Source organism: Grus americana, chromosome 2 (assembly GCF_028858705.1).
Source record: "Grus americana isolate bGruAme1 chromosome 2, bGruAme1.mat, whole genome shotgun sequence".
Taxonomy (NCBI): domain Eukaryota; kingdom Metazoa; phylum Chordata; class Aves; order Gruiformes; family Gruidae; genus Grus; species Grus americana.
This window is the reverse complement of record NC_072853.1, coordinates 64,806,652-64,830,149: the sequence shown is the minus strand read 5'-3', so window position 1 is coordinate 64,830,149 and position 23,498 is coordinate 64,806,652.

Below are 23,498 nucleotides of genomic sequence, written 5' to 3'. Positions count from 1 at the left end.
GCAGGGCAAACTCGGTGTTAATGAAATTGCACGCTGTCTGGGGCAGCTGCGGGGCCCCAACGTCAGGAGCCGGTGGGATGCCCTGCAGGGCCCGGCTGAATTCCTGCCAGCCGCAAGGTGCTGCCGCCGCCGCCGTGGAGTCCGTGTAACAAGTGTTTAACCGTTGTGCTATTTAAACAAATTTTACTGGTGCTGGACAAACTAACCTTGGAAGGACATCATGGGACCTTCCAGTAGTCTGCGAGAAAATCTGATCTGGGACTTAAAAAATAGCTGGGGCAGGGTTAGGGAACGGAGCACGCACCTCCGAGGAGAGGGTTTAAATAAGTACATTAATTTTTCTTTAGATCCACAAGACGTTTAGGACTGAGGCCTTTTCAGACTGATTAACCCTGTGCTGCTGGTGGTTTGTGTGAGTGGGAATAAGGCGTGAATTTCAAAACTGCTTTTCTCTGCTGCAAAATCTCGAGACCACAATCAGAAGAAAGGGAAGGAAAGGGGGAGGAAGGATCATTAAAGGGAGAATATTCACAGAAGTTTTAATTGAATGCAAATCTTCATGTGACTGTATCCCTTCCCACCTTCAACTTACTTTCTTCCCCTCCAACCTCTCCCTTTTCCGACCCTCTGTGAACGCAACTGAGAGACAGCTTCTGCAACCCAGGTCTGTATATTCCCCCCACACGGTTTGGATATGTCCTCAATGTCAGGTCTAGAGTTACTGTTACACGTTTACAGTAGCCCCACTGTACACTAGGCACTTGTGAAGCATTCAGGAAGGAAGATTTTTGCTCCAAGGAGTTTGCCATCTAAGAGCAGTGACAGAGGGTAGGGGGGAAATGATAGACAGTTTACATACAGCCAGCTGGACATGACGGGAGCAATTTAAAGTATAGATGGGAAGAGGTCCTGCAGGTGAACTCCGGGAGGTCTTGCTGGGCATCCAGAGTCACATAGATGAAGTCACAGAGGCAGCTGTGGAGCAACCTGACAAGGAGATAAACATGCTATCGGCATGGGAGTCCACCTAAATGAGCAAAACAGATTTTTTTTCTTTTTTTTTTTTTTTAATAATGGCACTCTTTAAATTAGTTGTCTAAATAAAGAAAAGTTCCCTATTCAAGCTGACATTTTTTTTGCGTGAAGACGTTTCTATGAAATTTGAACCATTACATTTTTTCAGCTAAGTTTTCCCCAGCTGAAGTCCACTTGTAACTAGCTCTTCTTCTGCCGAACATTTTCCTCCTCTTCTCACAAATCCGTTGTGCTCCCTCGCGTTCACGGACAAATGCTTTGCCAGGAGAGGAGCAGCTACACTACCTCAAGCCAGAGACTTTTGTGTCCATTACCCATAATGCCTTAAAGTGGACAAAAGATTTCTGAAACACACACTGAGACACACCACAGGAGAATAGTTAAAAGAAAATAGAGCATCTTTTCAGTCAAAACATCCTGCGGTATCTCCACATAATGCTTCATGGCATATGACAGGAAGAAGATGACATCTCTCATCACTAGTCAAAAATAAAAACCATGTCAAGTATGAATTGCCTTTGAGAAAAAAAAAAAACCTGTACATGATTTCCATGGTCAGACATCCTGGAAAAGCTCCAAAAAGGGGGAAGAAAGAGGGGAAAAAAAGAAAAAAAAAAAAAAGAAAAAAAAAAGGTTATTGATTTCCTCATTGGGAACATTATATAACCTTCATATTTTATTAAAAAACTTTACTCTCACTTTGTGAAAGGTCCTTTAACACATTATGTCATTTTGTAATACAATAGCTCTACAGCTCCTTCCAGCCCCATCTCCCCGATGTGTTCTCTCAACTATACTTATTTTCTTTCCTTTTTAAAAAAAATATTTCTGATAAAATGTTTGCAAGTGTTAAACAAAGGAGTGCACTTTAGTACGGCATAAGTTAATAGAGGCATCAGGCGACACTCAGAACATGCTGACATATTTCAAGCAAAACATGGGAATGCTTCAGTTAAAAACCTTATTTTTTTGTCCTGAAACAGACGCTCATAGTCTTTGTTTTAAGAACACAAAACATTTTTTTTTTTTTCCCCTCATAATAGTAGATTCCAGCTGCAGGACTCCTCAACTTTTCCTTTCCCCCTTCTTCCTTCCCCACTTCTCCCCCTCCTCGCCTCCATCTCTCCCCCTCCTTCCCATCCGGCATCTACTCACGCACACATACTCTCTAACTTTTTGTTTTTAGTAGCGGCTGCCCCATAAGAAATGCTATCCAACAGACCTGGTGCCTGTCACCGCTTCCCATCACATGCCTGGTAATTAAACTCTGACTGATTTATTGACTGACAGCCAACAAATCCCAACCCAGTTTTTATGATATACATGCTTCCCCAGGCTAAATTCACTCAAACAACAGCCCAGCTGAAAAGGAGGAGGAAAGGGAAAAAAAAAAAAAAAGAGTGATAGAGAAAAAGCGCTACACACACGCGCTCGCGCACACACTCACATACAAAAAAAATCTGGTATTGGTAGATGAAGGGGAGACATTTTGCAAAGAAAAAAAAACTCAGCACAACATCTCTTTCAAATCCAGACTTGGAAAGGGAAGGGTGGGGGGGGAGGAAAGAAGTAGTAAACATCATTACTTCAGCTTTAAGATTCATTTGAAACGTCTCACGTACAAAAGAGCTCTGAAGGGGAAAACAAGACGTGCTTGCAGCTAATATTACAGTCAAGTTCCAATTTTACCTAAGGGAAAGCAGCTTTATTAAAAGTCATGACTGAAATTGCGTGACAGGTGCCAATATTCTCCACCCTGACAGATGTGTCAGTTTGCGAATGCCATTTTCTTGTCAGCGGTCCCTAGATGGAGTTGCTCCCATCACCATTTGTCTCTCTTCCAGCTAGATCACACATGCCCGTCGCTTGCCTCCAAGCTGCGCTGCGTTGTTTGATATGTGGAATCTTCACAATGAGACTTATTAAAAGACAGTCCATTATTTTTATTTAGAGCATTTCCAAAACAAGCAGAGCGCGCACAGAGATAATTTAAAAATCGTGCGGCGGGTCATCTCCAGGCCAGAGCGGCTCAATTGGAAATGCATAAGAAAGCAGTGTCTCCCCCGAGCCCCTCCTCATCCCTCAGTTCATAATGAGGTTGATTTGAGTGACATTTAACCCTTGAATAATGGCCCTTCGAGTCGGCAGGACTGTATAGCTGTGCTCCGCAGAGGCGGTTCAGCCTGAAGGATTAATTTTGCTATGATTTTTCCTAAATCTCGTGTCCCCCCTCCTCCTTCTGCTCTCCTGTTTTGTTACAGGTGGGCTTCACAGCATACAGCTAGATGTAAAATACTCTTGATCGTCTGTATTTATAGACCCTTTTCCTCCTCCTGTTGGTTTCAAACACAAAGAAAAATGATATCTCTCAATCGTGCCTGGTATGAACAGCAGGTAAAGCTGCAGCAGACTCCTCTCCAGCCTCTGATGGAAAATTATTACAGATGAAATGATTCTGTAATGGAAATGGTAATAGGAAAGTTTCATTCTAAAGGATGTTTGTGCTAACATGAGAGGCTATAATATGTGATGGATTTGGATGCAGGAGTAAGTGTGATCTCAAACTGAATTTTACTTCTTCATTTCTAGAGGTGGCACTGGGGGGCTGGAGGAGGGCTAATGGACAGCGCTTGCAAACATTGCTAGGTGAAAGGACTTGAAATACGAGATTATTGATGTCTCATTGTCCCAGGCCAAGTGGCATAGCAGGTTGTTGCTTCAGCATTTCTTTCTTAAGCACATGGATGCTAATTCTTTTCAGGCTGGAATTAGCTCATCAGTCCTGGTGGTATTGTATTTGTCACTCAGGGAAAGATGTGGGGTTAAATTGTAGCTAACCCTTTGTAGATCATAGAATCACAGAATCATAGAATGGTTTGGGTTGGAAGGGACCTCAAAGATCATCTAGTTCCAAGCCCCCTGCCATGGGCAGGGACACCCTCCACTAGACCACATTGCCCACAGCCCCATCCAGCCTGGTCTTAAATACTTCCAGGGACGGGGCCTGGATGATAGGGAGAAGATTTTACCTCTTGTGAGGAAACAGCATTTACCTCTTTGGCCCTACCTTGGCACAAGACATGGTCTGGACCCTTTTGCTGCCTGACTGCCGGAAGAGAGTTGGTCTCTGTTACCATCACAGGCTGCAGGCAAGGCAAGGTTGCAGACTGGCCCTGGTGTCAGGTACCTCTGGTTGCCCAACAGCATCAGGCTCCCTGCACACTCCTTTGGGTTGTGCGCTCCCCAGTACCCCTCAGCTCTGTCTCGGGCCTCCATCAGCTGGAGGCAGTCTGGGATGATGTTCCATCTTCAGAATATGAGCAGATCCCAAAGTTTTGGGAGACAGGAGCCAGACTGAGAAGCATCATAACAATGTTTGACAGCACCTGGATGGAAAATGAAAGGCTCCCTCTGGAGCAGAGAACGGAGGAAGGGGAGAAATGCTGGAAAAGAAAGAACTGAATAAACTAGAGATTTGTTATATCACTTAATGTCCATGGAAGGCACTCTGATACTGTTTGGGTTCATGAAGTTTTATAAGAATTTGAAGGAAAAGCATGTTTTATAAGAATTTGAAAGGAAAGCTCTCATACTCTGCAAGCCTTTCTTAAGGGAGCATTTCCATTGCACAATCGCCTGGAAGGCCCAAGTGTAGTTCCTTCACTCACTAGTCTGTCACCCTTTCCCACAAGCAATCCTTTAGAAACTTATTTAAGAATTCTAAAACCATGACCAAAAACTATTTGTGAATTTCCTCCCTAAGCTGGAAAAAGAAGATGGGCTGCCACAGGAATATTTTCTCCTCATTCTCCCACAACGCCTGCAAAGCTGAAGCCACTGTGCTGAGAGCAGCTCCAGAAGCAATTATACCACAGTCCCAAGCAATCCTCAGCTCCAGGGCAGGTGAGGAACATAGCAAACTGTTCCTACATTACACAGCATATTAGCATTTCTCACTTGGGAGTAAGGGAGGAAGGGTTGAAGAGGGAAGAGAGAAGAGGACAGGAAAAGACATAAATATGCTGCTTGGTTGGTTGATTTGTCTTATTGTTAGACGTATTAATCTGCTCCTCCAGATCCCATGAATCTATTCTTCCTTTTAAGCTAAAGAAAGAAATGGGCAGCTTCCATCAAGAGCTGGAGAAAAGGGAATATTTCAGCACTGTGCTCTAACAGTCAGAAGCTGCGGGCTCAGTCACAAGATGTAAGAAAGAAAAAGATCTTCGGGTGAAAACCTTCTGCAGGGCAGGGTGGCAGATTTCACACGCTTGCGGGCACTAACGTAGCCTGTTCAGGTTACTGTAACTGCTGCAGCGGACCTCCTCTGGACTCCGTCTTTCAGGCAGGATCAAGGCTTGTAAGTCTTAATAAAGTGAAATCAACACATAGCAATGAAATAATAAGTCTGGGCAGCTGACAGATGCTAATGAGCATGCTTATTTAAACCACCAGCAAAATCCAGTTGAAAACTAAGCAGATATATAAAACTCTGGACTCAGTCCTTTTTTACTTGGAGAGAGATAATTAGGGCCCATAGGACATTTTCTAGGAAGATATTTGGGATGCTGCATTAAGAGCCCATTTCTGAGCATGATTAACCTTACTTACTGCAAGAGAAAGTATTCCTGGTTTTAATCACACAATGTAGTTAGTTCCATGTATTTACAGGATCAGATGATATGGGCAGACAATGGGAAAAACAAAGAGGCAGAAGATGATGGGGTGATGGAAGAACTGTGCCAAAAGCATTAGAGTTGATGAGTCCAGGGAGACTTATATATGTACTCAGCTTTTTCAATGGAAAGACCTAGTCAGTAGACACACATGCGTGGACCTTTTGGGGCTTGGAGCTTTGGGTAGGTGCACATCTACTGGCTATTATTTTAAACATCACCTTGACAGTAAATGAGACTATTTGCTCTTGTGCCTTGCTTGTGTTGAATATAAGAAAGCATTTACATTATTGACTCCAAAATCATATTCATGTCATGAAACAGTGGGGCCTTCACTGAGTCCAAGCTCATCAGGGTGACTGCAGCCAGCAGAAAACAAGATTTACACACTGCCAAAACTGAAGCAATCCCTCTCCCCCTATTCCTCCCCCCCAAGTATTTGCACTTGCAAACTACTGGCCTTCAGCTGCAACATGGAAATAACTCAGATAGTAATAATTCAAAGGAAAACATTTGCTTTTTATAAAAAAGGTTCATCACTGGGAAAGCTCTGACTTGATTATTGCATAGCTTTCCTTTCCCCCGTGACATGTTGACAGAGAAGTTGAAAAGAGTGTCTCCTTTCCCAGGAAAACAGAGCAGAGATCAGCTGTTAGGGCTTGGTGGCCCTGGTGCATGTGATTCATATCCTGCAGTTGTTGGTAAAGGAAAGGGAGGAAGATCCTGGGGACATAGATGCATTTTGATCTTTCTTGTCCTGTGTTTCACTGGTTTTACTTCTGTACAGTTCAAAGTGACTATGTCAGGAAAAATTGCTGACACTTCTGTTAGCAAGAAACCAACCTGCTTTGGGGTAACTTACTTTCTTTTTTTGCACCACCTTTTTATTTCTTTGTTCTGCTGTAGTGCCAGGGAGATCTAGAATGCTATATACATTAACCACTCATTTTTCTTTCTTGTGTTGGTAATCACTAAGAAGAATAATACTTCATGTGGGAGACAGCTGTTCAGATATGCTTCAAGTGAAGTGAAGTTGATATGTATACTTTATTCCCTACTTTTTACCTTTTTTTTCTTATGTCTGCGTTTGTCTTCAGACTTTTGAAAAAGAAAAAAATATTAAAAATGTTATAAAAGACTCAGCGGGACTCTTCAGATGGCCTCTTAGTAAGTTCTCTTGTCTTTGGTGAATCCGCACTCACCTGGTTGCTATTTCCTTTTCACTTAGACTATGGATTTGAACCTCAAAAAGCATGGATGACTTCCACAGGACTCTCTACTGGAACTGAACAACTGCAGGGGTCTCCAGAATGGAGACGATCTGGAAGTGAGTGTTCCTACACAAAGGACTGGGCCATCCCTGAAGGTTGCTCCTGCTTTCATATAGTATCATATTCACAGCAGGGAAAGATAAAAATAAACAGGTATTTTAAAATGGAAAGAAGAAAATTGGGAAAAGTAAATGAAGAAAAAATACCTAAAAATTGATAAAATGAAGCGTTGCCCAGCTTAAGATCAAGAAAGACAAGAGCCATCTTTTTAAATGGGTAGAAAAATAAAGAAAAAAGGAATGTAAATTTCTACAGTGATAAAAGTTACTGATTAAGATATCCAAGCCACCTTAAGTCAGTCTATTTGGACAACCCAAGAAAACCAAAAGTCAAAGTCTCTTATCTATCCAATGTAGCAGTGGTTTCTTATCACGAACTTTAAAAACTCCATTGGCTTACACTAGGTTTGAAACGGATGAATTTGACCCAATAAATCTAACACTTATTCCTTGAAGTCATAGCCTAACATCTGTCTCAAGTTCCTTTTAAGTTTATCCTTAAGTTTGAATTTCCTGGGTTTTAATAGTTGCTTCTTGATAACTGAAACGCTTATAACAAATTTAACCTTTCAGTTACTGATCTTCACAAAACATTTTTACTTCATAGAAGAGCTATCTTCAATGATTTAGAGGGAATTTTCAAATTTATGCTAATATTTTTTCCCTTTCACAGCTATCTGAATATAGCCAGTGATTCAATTTGGCTTTAAAAATAAAGACAAACAAGACTATAAATATGGAAGTATATAAAAAATCCTTTATCTCTGTGTTAGTCTTTTCTCTTTAGTGTTGCATCAACAAAATTGTTGATGAAGTGTTGGTCTGTGACTAACTTGGTGTGGCCTTCAAGGAGTATTAACGACTTCGTCACTTTCAAACTCAAGCCAAAGAAAGCCTTTAAACTGCCACATAATATCAAGCGTTATATCAATATCACGTTCTAGATGGCACAAACACGTATCCAAGTCTCAAGCTGATGGACATGCACATGTCTGAGCCTCATCAACCATTTTGGCTGCAATGCAAAGGATGAAGCTGGACAATTCTCAACCTATAAGCATGACTGCCTAATACTTAGAAAGAGTTGACCCACATTTTGGTTGCATTATTCCACAGGCACTTATCCTGAGGTATGGAAAATGTAAGCCACTATGAGTAAAGTTTATTAATGTTTTGAGTAACTGGAAGCTCTCCTACAAAGCCAAGTGTTAAGCAATGCTGAATAATAGCTGGTGCTATACAATCCAAATGGTCCTGCTTGTTCCTGGTTTGGGATGTCTGAAGTAGACATCCTTATTTACAGTTGGTAGATTCTCCCCATTTTCCCACTTGTTGGGATCATTCCCACTAAACTCTGTGTACTTGTGTAACTTGGCACACATCAGCTCAGACTTGGACATAGATCACATATTCTCCCTTTTTTCTTCTGCGAGTATCTGAAAGCCACAATGTACATCTTCTCCTCTCTGTTTTTTCCAATGTTATCAACAGATGATGAGGAAATCTGTGACTTTTCACTAGACAGTGCTACCTTCAGGAAAATGCTGCCAGAAGCAGTGGTTCTCTTAGCTGCTGGCACTGTCAATCAGACGTGTATGTTGGTGCTGGGTCTGTGTCCCGTAATTACCCCCTGGTGTCTGCACAGCTTTTCACAAGGGCTGTTCCTCACTGAGCTCCCATGGCAGTTCTTCCTCCACTTGTGTTACCCGGATGAGGGTGGAAACCCAAACTGCTGCCATGAGTGACAGAAAGCTAATGTTGATGGTCCCAATTTCCTGATTAAGTAGTTTAGTTTATTTCTTCTGTTGTGATCCTGATAATACCTGATGTTATTGCTTTTACCTCTATTCTCAGTGACCTATTTGTTGTCTTCTATATGCCTTGAAATCTTGAAATTGTTGCATTACTCCGATTTCTTGCTAGTTACCTGATTCTGTCTTCATGAAGGATACCTGAAGGTTTCTTAGTGGTGATCTGAGAGGGAACAGTATTTCCACATCATCCTCTGAAGCTCTGGGTGCCAAGGCCAGACAAGCTCTTCAGGCCTGGCACTCTGCTCCTAGCTATGCTAAGCCCTGATTTTGCTGAGCCTGTGCAGCTCTACCAGTCAGAAAATGAGATGTGCAAGAGTGCAGCCAGACTCCAGACCTACTTCCACCCTTTTCTCATGCCTGGAATAGCAGGGACACCACACAACATCTACAAAGAATGGTGGGACCAGGTGTCTTGATGCCTCAACAGCTAAGCTTCTGTGGTCTAAACATAAAGCCATGGCCACTGTTGTGAGGTGTCTCTCTCTTGTTTGGGACAGTTTTATCTACACCATGTCTGTCTACTGCCCTACACAACCAGGTTTTTTTTGTCCTTACTTTCTGCTGACCCAACTACTGGGAAGCCAAGGGAGAAGTCCAACTGAATTGGAAGGGGAAAGCAGAGTCAGGATCAGCAAAGAGATCAAACAAGGCTGAGAAGCATGGAGAGGCTGGGGAGTATATAAAATCCATTCTTTAAATTTAGATGATGCAGGCAGGCTGGGGAAATACCCAATAGTAAATTAACAACTGCACAAAATATTGAGGGAGCAGAGTCATACAATTCGATAATTAAAACAACATTTGAGGACTGAAAAGGGTACAGTGTCCTCCTAGTCTGGTTTAGAGAGGTATGGGATATATAAATCTATCACTAACAGATAAACAGATAATAGCCATATTTTACTGAGACCACCACGCTGTTTTGCTTGCAACACAGGAAAACCAGAGTGTCTTTGTTTCCACCAGAATTTTCAGAGTAGATGTTAGGCAGCAAGTTGCTGTAAACAAGCTTCTCTGTCTCAATCCCAATTTACTTCAGGCTTGCCTTTTTCCAAGCCCAAGAATTAGATAAGTTTATGAAGATCCACTGCTTTTCCTTCTAATCACAATAACGCCTGTCATGTTCCCCCACCCCTATCTGAAGCAGTGCACTTCTTTTGTTCTTCCCCAGGAAAAAATACTACTTTTAATGTACTCTGCGTTAATCCAGCAAGTTGTGCTTCGGTGGACAAAGGCCGTAACACAGCACACTTCCAGAGGGTTCGTAAGGAAGGACTCACTTGTATAACTCTAGAGGTTTTGTGCATACCTATAGCTTTCACAAGAAATGCTGAACCCTTTCAGGTATACCACACGTTGGCAGTACGGTTTCTGTATCATTTACCCAATACACTTTATTTAAGGGGTTCATCCTGAGGGGCTCCTCAGAATTTTAGCTACTCTTAGTCTAAACAGGAAATGAAATTGAAGAGTATCCAGTGCCTTATCAGCCTTCAGCATGGTAAAGCTTTACACTTTAACTCAGAGAGGATAACTGTGACTTCTCATCAAAACTGCCCAAACTTTAGAACTTTGCTGCAGGGCTTGGCAGAAGTTGTTGTTCAGAGCCACAAACTCCCCCTGTCAGTTATGGATGGGGTTTTTCCCTTAAGGAGTTTCCTATATCTTCTGGGATACAAATGGTGGGATCCTCTGCAATATGACAAAACTATTCATGGAAGGGTGTAGGGAGACTAAGGACAAGGACAGTCTAATAAGAGATTAAGTCATTGAAAAGGAATTGGGCCATGAGGCACATGAACTACAATTCCCATGAGCCATTGGAACAGCATCTCCACAACAAAATTAATACTTTTCAGCTGAAAATTTCTTCTTTTTCTTTTGCATTTTTTGGATTTTCTCAGGGGGAAGGGAGAAATAATTTTCTGACAGGCACTAATTGTTTCCCATTTGATTTTGGCTTGTGAGCAGATCTGAGTTAAAAGGGCTAAATGCAGACATTCTGCTATTACAGTGTTATGCTCATTCAACAGTCAGTCTTGTTTTACTTGCAGCAATATGAGTTACACCATATGTGTTTGAAACTGGTAACCAAACAGAGCAGGCTTTCAAGCAACCCTAAGCTAAATTATAAATCTTTTTTGCATCTTTTAAATAAAAAAAAAAATCTAGAGGCACAAAGTGAATAGTGAAGTATTTGCTGCTTGGGCTTAACAATAGCAGTCTGCCTGAGAAACCCAATCACCCTAGTGAAAAATACTAAGCAATATAATTATCCAGCCTGACTATTTTTTTTAGTATTCTGCAGGATTTAAAATTTCATTTGCATGTAACATAATGGAAGCAAGTAAAATAATTAAAATCAATTGTTTCTATTTTTTATGTAATACTACTCTCTAATTATTATATTATAGCTATTGATATTATGTTATCAGTGTTATGTAGTATGTACAAACCCTAGCCATTGAACAGGACCTCATTGATTTATGTACTTTACAAAATTGTTGCAATACTCTTGACTGCATTATTTAACCCAGAATTTCTTAATTTCCTGAAAAGATCTCATTAAGAGAACAAGATGATTTCTAAAAAAAATTCTCTAGTATGAGATCTTGTACTTAAATAATGGTTTATGATGGCTTATTCATGTCCAAAGCTGCACAGAACTCTGAGAATTGTTAACATCACTCGATCTCCCATCCTTGCAGAATGATTGATGCAGAACTAGGGCTAATTTTCTAGCTTTTCACTATGATCCCACAACTGGAATCACACAACTTGATTTGGTGATATACTCGAGAGAGCTTTAGAAGCCCAAAGGTTGTTTGAAAGATTCATCAACTCAGTGCCCTTGTGACTCTGGTAGTTAAATGTTATCACCAAATGGGAAACAGGTAGAGAATTGACATGGCCAGCTTGAGGCAACTTGGAGAGTCAGTGGAAAAGCAAAGAGTAGAATTTAGCACTTCCCAGCTCCACATATACTCGTTTCTCTTAATCCTGCTGCCTTGCACTTTGGCCATGTTAGTTTAGCTTTGTTGTGAAGACAGCGTAAACACATAAAACAAACCAAAACATTCTCTATAGATTTAAACAATTACTCTTTTTTAAATGATGCAAAACAATTTGGCATACCTACACATTTATAATAATACTCTGCAATTCTATAATAACAGTCTAAAATCAGGATCCTTTACTTAAAACCAGTGTTTCTGTTCCATCTGTGATTGATAATATGTGAGATCAAACAGGCTGGATGCAAAACTTTTGGTCCTTATCAATGCTATAAATCTGCAGCAGATCAGAAACCAAAAAGGCCTCTTATTTGCTGGAGCTGGTTATGATACATCCCATGATGGAGGAAAGCTCAGAAGAACAGCTGATCTCACGAGACTTTCAACATTTGGAGCCAACATTTTGAAAAAACAGTTGGCAAGATTTCAGTGCCTTGGAACCTTAGTTTTGGTTTAGCCCTAAATTCAGCACAAGCCCAGCACAGCTCCAACACTTCTAAAATGTGTGGGTACGCATCTAAGAAGTTTTTCACACACACACATCTATCTCGTGTGCATATATATGTGTATGTATATCTGGAGCGTGATGGGTGGAGATTTTTTTCGTTAGAGGAATAACTGTTTGTCCCCTTTCTCATTTCATTCAGGATACAGCACTGGACTCTTTGGAATGCATCAGCACCCGCATCCCACCATGTTTATTATTACAGGTTCCAAAGGTACCAAAGGAAGTGCAAGACTTGCCTTGAATCTCGAAATACAAAGCTTATAGCTGTGCCACCACCTCAGCTTTCCATCTGCCTTTTATTATCATTAATATTCAGAAAAGAATAGGATTTTGTGAGTGAAGTTAAAAATCTTTGATGGGTCAAGGCTGTTCTCCTACAATGGTCCTGACATCTCTCTTCCCCTTTTCACCCTGCCCAGCAGAATCTTCTCCAAGACTCCTTGCTGGCCTTCAATAAGGACAGTATGTGTTGTGTAGCAGCTGCAAAAGGCCTCACAAATGCTGGCTGACAAGAAGTGACAGCTCTGTATATCTCTCACTGGCACTGACAGCTGACAGATGGATACCACTCACACACAGAAAAAAAGCCCCCAGGATGATTCGCCAACATTACTCTCTGTTCATAGGGGCCACATTTGATTGAGTGCTGCTCAGAATAATAAACCCTTGTCGATCCGTTGCAGAGCCAGTTTGCTCACAATGTCCTGATTTTTTTTCCCCTGAAACACGTACCAACATACACACAGAAGCCTTGCTTTGTTTTTTTCCCCCTTAGCTTTGTTTGAGAAGAAAAGCTACCTAGCTTTATGCAACTGCTTGTTAGAGCCAGGGAGCAATGAGTACATAACTTAGCAATACCATGTCAGGGCTTTGCTCCCTGATAATTCCTTCATCTCCCCAGTCTGTTTATTATTATCTTTCAGATTGTTTTTATTCCTTTCCACTAATCAGCACATGGTTGAAAATATTGCTGTTTGGGTTAGTTGGAAGACAGTGATGTGAAACTGGAAAATGATGCATGTTGATGCAAAAATAATAAAAAAAAAAGAAAAAGAGGGGGAAAGTGATAAACAAAAAGAGACATCCATCCATACGGACAGATAGATCTAAATGGAGAAAAATGGGAAACAGAAACACAGATTTTCTACAACTGTGGTAGCTGAAGAGTTCAGACCCCTGTAATTTCTCTGGTTTCTTGGTCCATTTTCTTGCACAAACTGCTTAATTACCAGACCCTGTAGATAGACAGTTTTTGCCAAAGTTAATCTGTTCTAGGAGAAAACATGCTATGCCATCGTACACCTTAAAAAGACCTGAAATAGGTAACATGAAACAAACACACCTTGTCACAATCAAAGAGCCACCAGTATAAAATCTGAAGGTTGGGAGGAGCTCAAGAAGTCAGCCACAACTGAGATGAATGAGAAGAGAAATCTGAAATCTCATTATTAGTGAAGGTTATGTCCTGTTAAGCACTCTCTCTATTCAATTCCTGGTATTTTTCTCAGAGGTCTTTATATGTGTTTTCAGATAAGGCAAAACATTGCTACATTTCTCAAAAGAAACTGAGGCAAAGGGGTGTGAAGGTGTATATATGTAAAATTTTTATCCCTTTGGAATGTCCAAGTGAATGTGTATAAAGCTAGATCCACGATGGGTGCCTAATCAGAGTGAATAACCAATTAGGCATTTAAATATCCCTACAGATCTGGCTTGATCAGTCTGATTTTTTGATGCTCAGCACCTCCAGCTATTCAACCGAAACCTAAAGCACTCGAAATCTGTGAATTATGAAAAAATGTAAGTCCATAGACTGTTTTTTTTAAAGTTGTCTGTGCGGTATGGACAAGAATCTGCTGAGTTGAAGAAAAAGAAAAAAAACACCCTAGGAAAAAACTTCACACTTTCTGCATGGACAGTTTTGTTCCAGGCCACCCAAATTGTTGGATAATCACTGTCCTGTCCATTAAGCCATATTTTTTTACTTTATGACTGCTATACTTGTCATTGGAGAGAAGCTAATATCTTCTTCTAAACACAAAAGGATTTATTCTATGGAAGTATTAAGGGGACATTTTCTGAGTATATGATTTATCAGCTTTGTAGGTAAGATGACTGGCAGATTTGCTAGACAATTCAGATGAAATGGAGGTATCCCCACCAAAGGAAGACAGCACTGTCATGCCATGGATCTGCAGGCTCTTTGCCACCAGGTTTGACTCCAGAAGCAGGAACCTTCTGTGTGCCCCCAAAGAGGGACTGCATTGACATACAAGACACACTGTATTTCCGATATTTTCTTGCTGACTGGGCAGATCAGAGCTTGGCCCTGAGATGGTACAACTGGACATGGCCTGTGTGGGATCATGCATCAGCTGATGCTGGCATTTAATGTTAGCAGCAAGGGGCAAGAGGGATGGCCTGGGACATGGGACACCAGGGCTGGGAAGGGGGAGATGCTGGACCTGTGCCACTAGGGTTTGTGCCCAAGATAATTCCTGGTCGGTCATTTCCTGTGTGGTTTTGGACCTCCTTCATGTCAGGCACTGTCTTTCCTGTACAAGTGCTGAAAAGGAGCCCCAGCCTGCACCTCAGGGTGCCTGAGGAATATGCATGGTCTGGAAGGTCCAGGCGCTCCCCAGGATGAGGGTGGGGTATGCTATGCCATGCTGCCGTCTGCAAGCAGAGGAGCCGTACTTAGTCCAGGTATACATATAGGTATACATACATTATGCATGCACACATGTATTTGCAGAGAGGCATCTGTGCCTTGGGCACCCCAGAGACTCTGTCTCCTTTTGTGGGTGCAAGGTGCCCAGAGTGGTATGTGGGCAATGACTGCTGGGTGATGGGACTGTAAGTCTCCCTTACAAGGTTGGACAGTGAAGACCTCCTCGTGGAGGAGACTGTGTGCCAGAAAGGTTGAGGTTGCCTGGGTCGAAACTCCAGTGCTATTTGTTTTACGCTGTGACCCTGCATGTCCCTTGGGAAGAACCTGACCTCAACAGTGAAGCATGGTCTTATCGATATCAGATGGACATGATAAACACTGGATCCAACCAATATCAAGTGAAAGTGAACTCATGCAGAGAGAAATAATATTGCCTCCTGAATGAAACTCATTGTTTTGCTCTTAAAAATATACCAAAATTTTCTTTTGGCTGATGATACAGAACACTGCAGAAAAGAGGGATTGTTCACCTTTCCTTGTGGTATAATAGCCCTCTTTCATATCTTTCTTAAATATACAACCGAAGAAACATTATATGTTAATACTTCAGCTAACAATAGCTATTCTACACAGATATGTCTGATATCTACATAACTTCCCAAAGTGGGGGTGGGAAGCTGTCTCTAGCTTCAGCAGGGTTTGAAGATTTGTGTGATACAATAGGTGTATATAGCAGGAAAAACAGAGGTAAAGTGTACAAGGAATTTTTTTAAAAAAAAAAAAAGAAAAACAATTTTTCTGTCAGTATCCTATAGGCCAAAGGATTGCTTGTAGATAATCATGGATTAATTGTGAATGTAAAGAAAGAGACACTTTTTTTTATCAAAGCTGTTGCCTCAGGGCAAACTCCAGTGCCATGAAAGCCGAAATGTTTTCTTTTATCACAGTTCCTTTTCTGGCACCTGAAATTATTTCTTTCATGTCTGATAGTGAGGAACGAGGCAACATAGCTCCCCAGAGATGAGCGATTGTTACCATGGTCTCATAACATATTGGCAGCCGATGTGGCATCCATGTACACCTGTCACTCAAACAGGGCGAAATGCAGATGTGGCACGAAAGCCTGAGCTCAACCACTTGGAAGTTTCCCCCCTCCATGTGTACACATAGCCCCCCCCCCCCCAAACCACACACATGTCCTCTCAGCCCCCTTCCTCCCCGAGATGTGGCTCTTTTTCAGCCTACACATATGTGAGTGCACTCAGATGTTGTCAGGCCTGTTTAATGCAATGAACCTGCATTAGCATTTCTGCAGGGCAAACACAAATAAACAGAAATGCGCTGAAAAAAAAAAAAATGTTTCAAACAAATTCCTTTGCAAGTCAGGCAGAGGGAGAGAGGGAGAGAGAGTACAGCACACAAATGAGCCAATTTCCTTCTTATGGAAGTGAACTAAGACCTTTTTAATGAAGACTCCAAGGCCGAGGAAAGAAGGAGGGGGCTGGATAGATGCTTATTTACTTTTTGATTTTCTTCAGGCTTTGGGCAACTCGCATCACTGTTGTCACACAAGGCAAGGTGATGAAAGTGTCAAAAGGCAAGCAGATGATAGAATTTTATTTTAATCTTAGGGCTGATGCTCTTGGGGGTAATTTGAACCCCAGTTTAAGGCCCAGCGTGTGGGCAAATGAAGGAGACAGGCAAAACAATTTTTGTCGGGAGATACTGTATCTGGTATGGATGTGGGACAGGTCTTCTGCTAGGGGTGGGATACAAGTGCATTAGAAGAGGAAGGAAATAACACACGTGCGGTTAACGAGCGTGTGGAGGTGGACTGGATTTGCCCATGTGAATGATCTGACATTTTTGGTCAGTGAGACATAAAGTATAGCGCAAAATTAAATGCGAACCCTCTCTTCTCTCTCTCTTTCTCTGTCTCTCTCTTTTTTTAAGCAAATTGCCAATTTAGCTCCTGGGCTAAAGAAAATAGTGCACTGCCTTTTTTTTAAAAGGGAAATCTGACAAGGAACCCAAATGCGCTCATCTTAGATTTGTAAATCCATTGCTTTATTGAACCATTTGTCCATTCTTATAAGCTGATTTGTAATAACTGTAATGTGATTCATCATGTCATCTTGTAAATAAATGTGACACTTCATTAAACACCGTAATCAAATTTAAGCAGTCCCACTTTCATGTTAACAACTGAGACCTTTACAATTCTATTGCTCTGAAGATACTCCTACTCTAATGCAAGTAGCATCAAGCTAAGAATAAAATTGAACAGAGGTAGATTTCTTAGAGGAGTGATGAAGAAATAAATATACTTTTAGTAAGTAGCCAGTAATGAAATTAGTAATGGCTTGAAATTTACTGTAACAATGGTTTTACAAGACACTCCTGTTGGGGTGGTTTATGTTAGTAAGGAACGGACAGTTTGAATATCTTGGAAAATCTGTTGTAGGATTAACAAAACCCTTTTAGAGCCTGAATTTCAGAAAGAATTTTTTCATGCTATTTTTGTGTTTGCCATCTGGAATGACACTGCAAGCTGGCAAACACAGGAATAATGTGATATATTTCCATCACATAGAGTTAGATACGGATTCATCAGGGAATGTAAGCATCTGAACATCAGATACCCATAATTATCACAACTTTGACCTGTTTTGAGGGATCAAGCAGACCCTGTATTAAAATTAACTTTTTCTTTCTTGCAGGAAATGGTTGCCTCTGCCTCCTGAGGGATAGGCATTCAAATCAAGGAAAAGTCAAAGAAGTAGGAATGGGAAAGTAAGCACAGAATACAGTTTTTCTGTCTTGGTTGGGAGTGATTTAACATTTTAACAGCAGCAATTTGGTGTTGGGAGCCAGATTTGCAGGTGGAGTAAATCACTGTGAATTACCTTGGTTGAGGATTTGGCCTACAGTCCTTAATTATGCCCTCTATTGATCAGCTGTAAGGAAAAAGCCTATTTCCACAACCCTCCTCTCATACTGACACTTTTAGAAATGAGCATGGAACTCAAGATTGGAACATTTGGGGGTTCAAACTGGGAATTTGGGATGAAAAAGCAAGCAATGTAGCTATGCTATTCTAATCAGCATTATTAGGATTTTGGTGCAATACAAGGCAGAAGCTCTGCTTCCTATTCACACAACTCTGCTCTTTGTTTTACCCTTGGTTGGGTGGAAGCAATCATCACACTCAGAAACCGAGATCCATTCCAGTTGCAGCCTGGAATATCAAATGCAACAATCCTTTCTGAAGTTTATGCTCGTGTATAGCTTGACCGCTAAAGTCTGATTTAGTTTTTCAAACAAAATTGGAGTCTGCTAAAATTGAAGACAGCTAAAGATAGCATTTTAAGCAGACTGAAAGAGAGCAATGGGAACTGCATGAAAGACAGTCCTCAGAAATCGGAGAGGTGTTGAAAGGTAGTGAAGGCTGAGCTCCAAAATGGAAAAGCCTGAAGTATAGAGGCATGATAGTAGAAGGTGCCAAGGAAATTCAACTCCAGTAGAAACTAGGGAAGATCTATCACTGTCTGTTAGAGGGTGCCCAGCACTTTCAAAGATCCGTATGTTAAACATCTAGCTTCATATTTCTAGTGAGAGAATGGAGGAGGTCTCTGCATTGAAAGTGAGAGGCTGACAAACAGGGGGGGGGCCAGAAAAGATGAGACTGTCTGCAACCAGAGAAGCAGAATATGGGAAAAATGATGAAATAGCAAAATAAGAGAAAGGAAAAGAAAGAAGGCTATTTCATGTCTGTTTTGTACAGAAAAGTTTGCTAGAACAGGAAATCAAAGAGAATGTGCTTGAAAAATTTAATCAAAAAGAAATTAAATTACCTTTTCTGGAGACATAAAACTGCCTCTGAACTCTGCCAAAGTTTATAGTTCAGAATTAAAGAATGGATGAAGTGGAGCTTGGAGCTCACCTGTTGTACCATGAGGGTCCTCAGATGGAAACAAAGAGGTTCTGGGATGGGGTAATAAATGGTATTTGTTAAATAGCCCTTATCTAGGAACAAGCAATCTTAAGGGAAAGTATGGAGTGAATATCCAGTCTCAAGGAAAAGGTTAGGATTGATTTAATTATTATTAATTAATACATTACTAATTATTAAATTAAAGAAATTAATTTAATTAAGTCATTAATAAAGTCAAATCTTCAGAAAGAATTTGGCAATATTTGGATTGCATCTGAGAACTGTTCTCACTTGCATTATACTACCTTGGTATACAGCAGTGAGAAGAACAGAAATATGATCCTAACAACTTCAGCTGTAATGCTTCTAGGTAGTCTTTGGAGCAATGATCTTGTAACTGTGTTCTGTATTGAAAAGTTGATTTCAGGATGCCTTTCATCAGCAGATCAAGCAAGCCCAAATATTTGAAGCTTCATCCATAATCTTAGCTAGCTCAGATGTGCCTTCTACTTGCTAGCGCTACTCCATATCATGTGAAGGATTTCTGCTGCATTGGTTGGCTCTGGGTGCCAAGAACAGGTGAATGCTGATGAGTAAAATATGAGATATTTGCTGTGAAATACTTAAGCTGGTCCTCATCTTGTCTTAGAGCAGTAACTGAATTCTGCATTATCAGCACCCACTGCTATGTTCATGCATTTTGAAGCAGCAAAATGGCCAGGTGCATATGGCCATTTTGTAGCAGCTTGAACAATTTCCAGAATGAAATCCTATAATTCAGAGGTATGGCTGCCTAGAGGATCCATAGCATTGAGAAGGACACACAGATTTCTTCCTACAATAAATGGAGAGGACTAAGACCTCAGAATGGGATCCACAATAGTAGCCATGCTGTGCAAGAAAGTTAAGCAACAAGAAATGTAAAGAACCCAATAGAAATAAACTTTAAGGCATATACTGCTGGGAAGTGCTCCCTCTTCAGCCTATATAAATATATATATATACACACACACACTGTTTCACAGCAGCACAGCATTTTACTTAATGTTGTGTGCCTAGTAGCTGGCACACTCAGATCAGACACGCCCTCAAGTTTAATTTCCTCCTCAGCCTGAGGGATTTCATAGAATCACAGAATTGTTTAGGTGGGAAGGGACCTTCTGAGATCATCTAGTCCAACCCCCCTGTTCAAACATGGACAGCAAGGGCAAGTTGCCCAGGACCATGTCCAGTAGGGTTTTGAATATCTTCACGAATGGATACTACAAAACCTTGCTAGGCAAACTCTTCCAAAGTGTTACCATCCTCACAGTAAAAAAGTCTTTTGTCTTTTTCACATTGAAATTCTGATATTTTAATTTGTGCCCATTGCCTCTTTTCCTGTCATTGGGCACCACAGAAAACAGTCAGTCTCCCTCTTCTTCATTCCTTTCCATCAAGTATTTATACACATTCGTAAGATCCCCCTGAGCCTTCTCTTCTCCAGAACTGAGTCCCATCTCTCTTAGCCTTTCCTCATATAAGAGATGCTCCAGTCCCTTAATCAATTATTGGCCCTTCACTGGACTGGCTCCAGTACGTCCATGACTGACTTGTGGGAGGGATCCCAGAAGTAGACACAGCACTTCAGATGTGTCTCTCCAGTGCTGAGCAGAGCGGAAGGGTCACTGCCCTTGACCTGCTGGCAACACTCCTCCTAATGCATCCCAGGATGCTGTTGGCCTTCTTTGCTGCAAGGGTACATTGCTGGATCATGGTCATCTTTTTGTCCACCAGGATCTCCGGTTATGTCTTCATAGATAACTGTGTGCTGACAGATTGGGGTGGCAGGCTTAGAGTAGCAGTTTCTATGCTGTGTGGTCATGTACCTTTCCTAGGACAAGGTAGCATACTTTATTTTGCCCAGGATAGTAACACAGCTGAAGACATTCTTAACTGAATCCATCAGATATGACATTGTTGCTATCACCATGGACCAGAATTTATATACTCAGCACTGCTGTTAAGCAGAACAGCATGACATACATAGAAAACTTTTTGGGATGCAGTTAATGTTGTCACATCGAATTTAGCTGTGTCCAGTGAAGTGTCACAAGTAGCCTGGGTGCAGAATAGCTGAAGTGTATGTGTTTTGGCAAAGAATGTTGTTTCTTTGTTGTTAAAGTGTTTAATTTTGCAGTAAATATTATTGGATTTACCCTAGAATCTTCCCACCTACTTACATTGTTGGGGACTTCAATTGACAAGAGACCAAAATCCCCATTAGCACTGGTCAGAGTGGTGGAGTTTTGCGCATTCGATGTGGGTCTAATTCTTGTGGGGGAGCTCATCTATAATAGGGGAGGACTTCCAGTATAGAAAGCATGAGGGTTGGAAGGACAAAGATCATTCATTTGGGGCACATGGGAAGAAAAGTCTGGAAAAAGAAAATCCCATGGCTTTGCTCTTTGGGTCTGGAATAAATGGACAAATCAAGGCAGTTTTAAAGAACCAGTTTACTTCAGAATCACATGCCAAATGTTAATGAGTGCACAGTCCCTCGCAACGTGCCATCCTGGTCATGGCAAAAAGGCGATGTTGCCCTTTCTTCAACAAATAGTTTCCATTTTAATTTTATAACAAACTTCTAGTCTTCTAGGATGGAGAGACAAGGAAATTGAAACACATAATATTGATCCATAAGTATAAAGGCATCTTTATGCACTCTTTCTGCTTGAAGAGCTGTTGTGGTTTAACCCCAGCTGGCAGCTAAGCACCATGCAACCATTTACTCACTCCCCCCACAGTGAGATGGGGGAGACAACCTGAAGAGTAAAAGTAAGAAAACTCCTGGGTTGAGATAAAGACAGATTAATAGGTAAAGCAAAAGCTGTGTGTGCAAGCAAAGCAAAGCAAGGAATTCATTCCCCACTTCCCATGGGCAGGCAGGTGTTCAGCCATCTCCAGGAAAGCAGGGCTCCATCAAGTGTAGTGGTTAATTGGGAAGACAAATGCCATCGCTCCGAATGCCCCCACCCGCTTCCTTCTTCTTCCCCCAGCTTTATACGCTGAGCATGACATCATACGGTGTGGAATATCCCTTTGGTCATTTGGGGTCAGTGTCCCAGCTGTGTCGCCTCCCAACTCCTTGTGCACCCCCAGACTACTCACTGGTGGGGTGGTGTGAGGAGCAGAAAAGCCCTTGGCTCTGTGTAAGCACTGCTCAGCAGTAACAAAAACATCCCTGAGTTATCAACACTGTTTTCAGCACAAATCCAAACCATAGCCCCATACTAGCTACTATGAAGAAAAATAACTCTATCCCAGCCAGAACCAGCACAAGAGGTAAAGTCAATATAGCATCTAATGCAATGGTTCTACAAGGTTTCCATTGGTTTGCAAATAATTTGTTTTCCTCAGTCCATAACTGGCCTCCCCAATAATGCCTGCAAAATTCAGCAGATAGCAAATCTGTGCAGAGTGTAGAACTCCCATTAGAACAATAATCAAAAACTTCAACTTGTCCCTCTCCAAAAAAACTTTGGGGGAAAAAAAAAAAGGAATTATAATATCCAATGTCGGGGACCATCTGTTTACCTTTCAGTGCTTCATTGTTTGTCTTTGATTTAACCTTATGCATTCTAGAGGTCAAATCTATCACTCTAGCTCTCACAGCAAACTAGCTAGGCCCACCAGTTTGGGTGTTACAACAATGAAGCTTGGTCTCGCTGCTTGTCCAGGAATAGGGAACAGGCATATAGAACTGCAGTGATAAAAGGATCCAAAAAGTCCACATCATGTCCTGTAATGACATGTGTTAGAATACACTTATTTTGTTAGCTTTTCCTTTTTTTCTTTTAAACCAACTGCTAACTAACTTTGCTGCTTCTGCACTCATCTTGATGTTCATTAAACCAGTGACTGGCACCGTTCCACGTCTGGCTGTTGAAGTGCAGAGAAATATCATCATAGGCTGGCTGAATATACATGATGCTGTCAAGCATTGCTGCTTGGTGGCATTAATATTACTATTATTTATTGTTTACATATTTAATGACCTTATTGATATTATGCACTGTTAGTACTACTAATTATAAGACAATAAACATAATTTATAAACAGTTTATAGTGAAATATATAAGTGATTAGTGAGAATACCTGAAACAGTCGTAGATTTTGTGTCAGCATGCCACAGATGATTTTAAATTGATATTATCATGATATAAGTCTGTTTTGATAAACTTAAGCATCAGCAGGTGACCTACATAGAACCATTTTTGTCTTCAGCAGAGAACTGATCAAAGCTATAATTATGGTGTGATTACCTTGTTTTTAACTGTAGTTAGCAAAAAAGAGAGAAAAGAAAAAAGAAACTGAAAAATCTCTTATAAATTAGATCTTTCGGGGTATGACAGCTCTAGTTTTTTTCTCTGGCTACGCATTATTTCTTTAGCTAGCACTTAAGGAATTACAGGCCATTTCCTAAGAGCCGCTGACCATCTTCTGACTATCCTTGGCTTTCAGGACACAACCTATTTTC